Below are 5,944 nucleotides of genomic sequence, written 5' to 3'. Positions count from 1 at the left end.
AAGCGTGCTTTCTCCTCCTCCCCCACATTGCTTTTCCCTTCTGCTCCCTTCACACTCGCTGCTCCCTTTCTCGTTTATTAACTCTACAACCTGCCTTTGCAATGTGCCCCCTGCGACAGCTCTGCACCGAGAATTTATGAGCGCGGCCCTCGGGGGAAGGGATTTGGGTATAAATCACGGAATATTTAGGAAAGTGATCTACATTTATTACACTTAATACTATATTTAACATGTCCAAAAGGACCTTATAAATCAGAGACAGTACAGAGCTCGGCACGGGGTCCGTGGGGAACCCGTCCGGTCGGAGAGCTTGTGTAAAGTTTGAAATCAGCAAAGCCAAATTTATGTTTGAATTCTCTGCTCCGTTTATTCCCCTTTAATGAGAGCTGCATATCATGCTGATGGTTTCCTGAGTCGGGCTGGATATACGGGGTCTGGGCTCACTTCCTTTCGCTGGCTATGGCTCCTCTCCTGGCAGCCGCCTCGGGTGAGATTGTGTTAGAGCAACCGCTCCTTCCCTATTGTGCCTGGCTGAGCTTCCAGGATCATAAAGGCGAGTTCTCCGAGTGCCCGTCACGGTGAGGGATGACAGGGCTGGACAGCTGATCGTTATTCTTCTCCTAATCCCAGGTTAATGCACCATGCTCCAGTTTAATATCAGCCGGCCGCTGCAGTCTCCTAAATGAGGCATAATGTCCTCTTGTATTTCATGGACATGCCAAGACTCCCACTCAGCTCCCTTCCCTTCTCTCCTATTTATGTTAGTAGCTGAAGCTCCATCATCGCAGCGCAGATCCCTGTCTCCCAGCCAGCTACTCTGGAGCAAGAGTTTGCACTCATGCTCTTTCTCTTTCTATTGCTGGCTCCCGCGTTTTGCAGGCCGACGCTACCCCGTCCTTTGGACCTGGGCTGCACCACCTCTGTCGCAGCCCAGCACAGCCCCTCTGCCAGGGGCTCAGAGAAGGGAAGCAAAGCCCTGGCATTATGCTGCTGGGGTTTACAGAGAGACACATAACAGTAAAAATCCTCTAGCATTTCACAACTCGACTCTACCCTCGGACAATCACCTGTGTCCCTGACCTGGCCCTTGGCGCCTTGATCACCATTTCAGGTATCAGGAAATGGATATCGCCACTGCACACTTCACCAGCACGATCCCATTTCCGCTGGGCAAAAGGTTCCTGAAGTCAACCCAGTCCCTTTGGCTGGATTTACTCCTTGTCAGCACATGCTGAATAGCGCGAGGGAATCGCCTCCAGCGATGTCTGGGCTGTTTGCACGGTCTTCCTAATTTGTGCTCTGCGCTTGGGCACGTGCTGCTACTCCTTGCTTGGGTGACTGAAATGCCCGCAGAATATGATAAGCAATGATGCGTGGTATGCTTGTGCTTAGCATTTCTCCCTCTGAATCACGTTATACTTTCTGATGCAATTTTTTGGAGGCATAAACTTTTCTACTAAAATCTGGGAAATGATGGGATCGACAAGGTTTCTCCCACTACCTGGAAGCTGAACGAATCTTCAGGCACCAAAGGACCACAATCAGTATCTTCGTTTGATTTAACCAGCTCGGCTCTAAGCTGGACAGACTGGAAGTCACCGGTCACTCCTGGGGCAGGAGGTAGAAGCTAAAGAAACACAATTGAAGCTGGGCTGTGCTCAGTGGGGACAGATGTACATTTGCATCCTGCTGGCAAAAATAGAGGCTGTTTGCATCCCAGGCCAGGCCAGGAGAGCTCCCTGGTCCTGTACACACTCCTCCTGGGCTCTGGGATGCTGGCCTGCATGTGGGCAGCATGCAGATGGTATCCAGGGGCCTTGTGACCCGAGGAGCGCAGGACCTGCAGCGCTCAGGAAAGTTTCCCCGGGGCAGGAGGAGGATCCCTCTCCCCCACGCTGGCATGAGGACACTGCCCCAGCCATGCTGGCCATTTGCTCTCTGCTCGGGCTGGCTTCCTCAGCGCTCGGTGGCTCCTGGAAGAGCGGATAGGCACCAAAGAAGCAACGGTGATTAATGACGGAAGCGGCAGGCAGGGGCAAGCCTTCCCAGACCCCGGGCTGAAAGAGGGCTAGTGTCATCTCCAAGACAAATGAGACCCCTGGAGAGGCCCCACCGACCACTGAGTGGCTCCCGACGTTATGGGTTGTTAATGGCAGCGGTCTGTCTGCTGCCTGACGTGCTGTTTAGACCCAGGTGGATGATGAAAAGCCTCACGTACACTTCTTCAGCTGCCGAGGGGGTTAGACAGCAGCTCTGCTTGTGGCACATGGATTTCCTGGCTGCCGGGGGTGGGAAGGGAAGGAGACCTGCTGGAGACAGCCTTCCAAGAGGTAACCCCCCAAGAGACGCGGCTTTCTGCTGGGGATCCCCTTTATGGGACCAACTGCACGGCTGGGATAGACGTAGGCTAGCCCATGTCCTACGTAAGTGCCCCAGCCACAAACATGGGAGCCCTCTGCCCCATCTGACACCGTCTCGTCATCCACTTCTGAGCACCTACTCTTCCACGCCTTAAATGCACGGTACGTGCCTGCCAGGGCACAGCCCAGCCACGCGTGCCTGCTTAACGTCCACTGCTCAGGACATGCAATGGCAAACCGAACATTTTTAGCTCAGGATATTGTGGCCCATCCAAGTGCCTGCAATGGTGCAAACCCACCGTGCCCGGCTGTCCCTGCCACGAGCCGTCCGAGCTTCGCGCGGCCCTGCGAGCGAGCGCGCGTGCACGTGCACATGCGTGTCGATCCGTCCGTCTCCTCTCCGGACTTTCCGGGAAAGCAGCCGTGATTTACGAGCCGCAGACAGTGCGAGCTGAGTGCCCAGGAGGGCTTGATTACAGTTTCCCAGAGGAAGCTGCCTGTTCGGAGATGGCAAGGTGACAGGGTTTATACAGAACAGCACAATGTGTCTAAGCAGAGCTGTCAGCCGGAGACGGATGAAGTGACAGAGAAAGCCCATTACTTCATTCGCACCTCAACAGGCTAACAATAAAACACTTACACACAGTGGTGACTTCAGGGGGAGGGGATCTCTCCTCCACTAATGTGTCAGCCTGTGAAAATTGGACAGGCTCTTCTGCAGGGCTTTTTCTCTCACTCAGCAGAGAAAGAAAAAGAGGGACGGGGGAAGAGGAGCTGGGCCCTCCTGCGTGGAGGCCACCGGCGGTCCCTTGCTCCTCTGGGAAACAAAGAACCAAAGGAATAGTTTCTTTGGGGCCAAGGACTGGAGCACGAACCGGTCACGAATCAGCGGTGCCCAGGCAAGCCTCGGCGCACGCTCCACGCGCAGCCATGCAGACAGGAGCGGTGTAACGCCGAGCCCTGGGTGGTCAGGCAGCAGGGAGGCAATGCAGGAGCTCTGACACGTGGGAGCATTTGCTGTTAAACAGAAAGCCCCAGGTCTTTGAACCGAGGCCCAGATGCAACTTGCTCACCTATATGGTGTGGATGCTCTGGACAGCCTCGTTGGGACCCGGTCGTGGGAACGCGCCTGTGCCCGAGGGGTGGAAGGAAGTCACTGGAGGCAGACGATGGCTGAGAGGCCTCAGTGTATTTGCAGCATGTGGAGTGGACGGTCCCTTGAACGTGCTGCCAAAATCAGCCCCACGTGCGCTGCAAGGACACCACCCCGCTCCCTGCCCGAGGGACATCGCAGGAGGGAAAAGCAGCCCCAGAAAGAAAGCACGAAGCGCAGGCTCGCTCAGAGACAGACTCTCAGCTCCACTGATGTCAGGAAAAGGATGCTGACTTCCACCAGCTGAGGACCTGGCTCACAGTCCAGCCGGGTTATTCAGGTAGGCTGTAGCCAACGTGGAGCAGAGGTTCCCTCGCTGAGCTCCTGGCAGATCCCATCGTCATCCCAGCACTCGCAGCAGTGGAAAGCACAAAGTTAGCAGCCAGCTCGATCTTGTAATCAAGAGCCATTGGCCATGAGTGGAGCTGCTTGGAAAAGGGAGAGAAAATGCTTGAAATGGTTGTTTCGTATTGCACCAAAATGTCATTGTTATCCACCTTTCCCAACCAGCTCCAGCCAAGGGCAGGAAAGCGCTGTGTACCTGTCCAGGTCATTGTCCTCTGGCCTTGGCTTGTGCTGTCGCGCTTCCTCGTTGGGAAAGCATCTGGAAGAGAAGGGAAACGATGAGGAAGCATCCCAGCAACTGCTCTGCCATGCCTGGGGAGTCACGTCTAGACATGATGCTCTCCCAGAGTGTCCCGTTCATATCGGTATCCTACGTCCAGCATCTTTCCACCGCCGCTCTAGAAAGATGCTGACTGACGGGTTCACCTGATGCTTTAAAAAGAGGCGAACTGCACCGTATGAGGGCTTGGGATTGCCGTTTCTCATTAACAAACAGGCAAACACAGCAACTTGGACGGTTTATCAAGGTTTACCTCCCTTTTGCATCACACAGAGCAGATGTGGGCAAGGAAAAGACAAAACTATTCTCCGGTCATTTATCATGGATTAAATAGGCCTAGTTTGATAGGAGCTGCTCAGAAAAGCCCCTGGCTCTGTTTGCAGTTAAGGATATCCCTATCTAGAGTCTGTCCCAGGAAAAATCTGGTCATCTCGGTGAAACTTCAACACACCGGACGTGAAACACCATCACGAAGAAACATCGTTACTTTGGGATGTGATGACGTTTCTTCGTTACATCAGTGGCCTGCAATGTGACAATGGCCAACTGGTCCAAAATAATAGCAATAGCCTGATCGTTTCTAAGTCGTGTAAGAAATCACGCTTCCCCGGCAGACTTGCACCAAACACACGCCACCCGGGGCAGGTCCTGGTAGCAACCCAATACACAATAAAATACCAGAAGGATCAAATCGACAAGGTTGCGCCGGATACAGCGCTGTAATATTCCCTCTGTCTCTTCTTTGGCAGACACTCGAGCATGTGAGAATAATGACTCAGGATGTGACTCTTTTTAAGAAGCCTATTTGGTTTGCACTGAGGGGCTCTCAGCTGAACCGTGTCCTAGAAGGAGAGATTATTCCTCTCTGTAGTCCTGCAGCAGGAGCCTACCTGAGCGAACGCTCCTGTCTCGTACGCCTTGCCAAGCTAAAGCTTTTCTCAGTAATGGGAGATGCAGCCCCGGCTGGCACATACACCTCCGGCAATACAAATGGCAAAGAGCCGTGATGCTCTCGTAGGCCACGTCCTGCAAGGACGGTTGTAGCGGCACTGGTGGCGTCGGTGATTAAATCCCGGCCACTCGCTGAGAAGCCACAGGGGAGAGGGGTTGGATTAGTTTTAAAACTTGAAGCATCCATGTTAGACCAAGACTGCAGCATGCGCTCAGTGGCTTTTATCAGGCCAGAAGTGCTCCCTGCTTCCCAGCTGCCCGTCCATCAGACGGAGGGAGAAAGGTTTTGTCTTTTCAGTGCCCAGCGCTGCGCCGTCCCCAGCTGTCCTGGGTTTCGGACTCCTGCTGTTTGCTGTGCCCAGCGAGAAGTTATAAACCTGCTGTGAACCAGGCCGCTCGGCCCTGATTGCCAGCACGTGGTGCTGCCTTGCCGGCCTTCTGGAGAGCCTGGCACTTCCCTCGCCTGTCCTCTGGCCTTGTGGCGAGCGTCACCCGCTGTGAACAGCGCCCGGGCTCTTCAGCTTCAGGCGAAGCGACCTGCTCGGGGCAGCTCGCGCACCTCCGCCATGGCTCGTGGCTCCGCGCAGCCTCGCCGCCACCCGCCGACCGTCCAGCCTGGCTCTGCGACCGGGGGCAGAGCTCTGCAGAGCAGTGGTGGTGGCTCCGTGGCCAAATGAAAAGGATCGTAAACTTTTCTCGGCTTTTCTTTTTGGTCAATCACAGACACGTGAGTCAACAGCCCGCGTGGAGCATTCTGGCCTCGGCGGCTGGTGTCCGTGCTGAGGCCAGACGTGGCTGCATCGTGCCTCTTTTACCAGCCCTGGCTTTCCTCCCTCCCCTTCCTGCAGCCTCTTT

The 5,944-nt window shown here is 54.8% G+C and overlaps 1 long non-coding RNA gene across 1 annotated transcript; it reads right to left on the bottom strand.

Annotated features, from left to right (window-relative positions):
* Positions 1 to 245: 245 nt before the first annotated feature.
* On the bottom strand, positions 246 to 5,236 carry LOC109285051 (uncharacterized). The gene is made up of 3 exons (XR_009456333.1): positions 5,029 to 5,236; positions 4,055 to 4,117; positions 246 to 3,938 (listed from the first exon to the last, which is right to left on the bottom strand). It is a non-coding gene; the product is annotated as an uncharacterized LOC109285051 (long non-coding RNA).
* Positions 5,237 to 5,944: the final 708 nt, after the last annotated feature.

The sequence above is a fragment of the Alligator mississippiensis genome, chromosome 13 (assembly GCF_030867095.1).
Source record: "Alligator mississippiensis isolate rAllMis1 chromosome 13, rAllMis1, whole genome shotgun sequence".
Taxonomy (NCBI): domain Eukaryota; kingdom Metazoa; phylum Chordata; order Crocodylia; family Alligatoridae; genus Alligator; species Alligator mississippiensis.
This window is presented reverse-complemented; position numbering and strand designations above follow the sequence as displayed.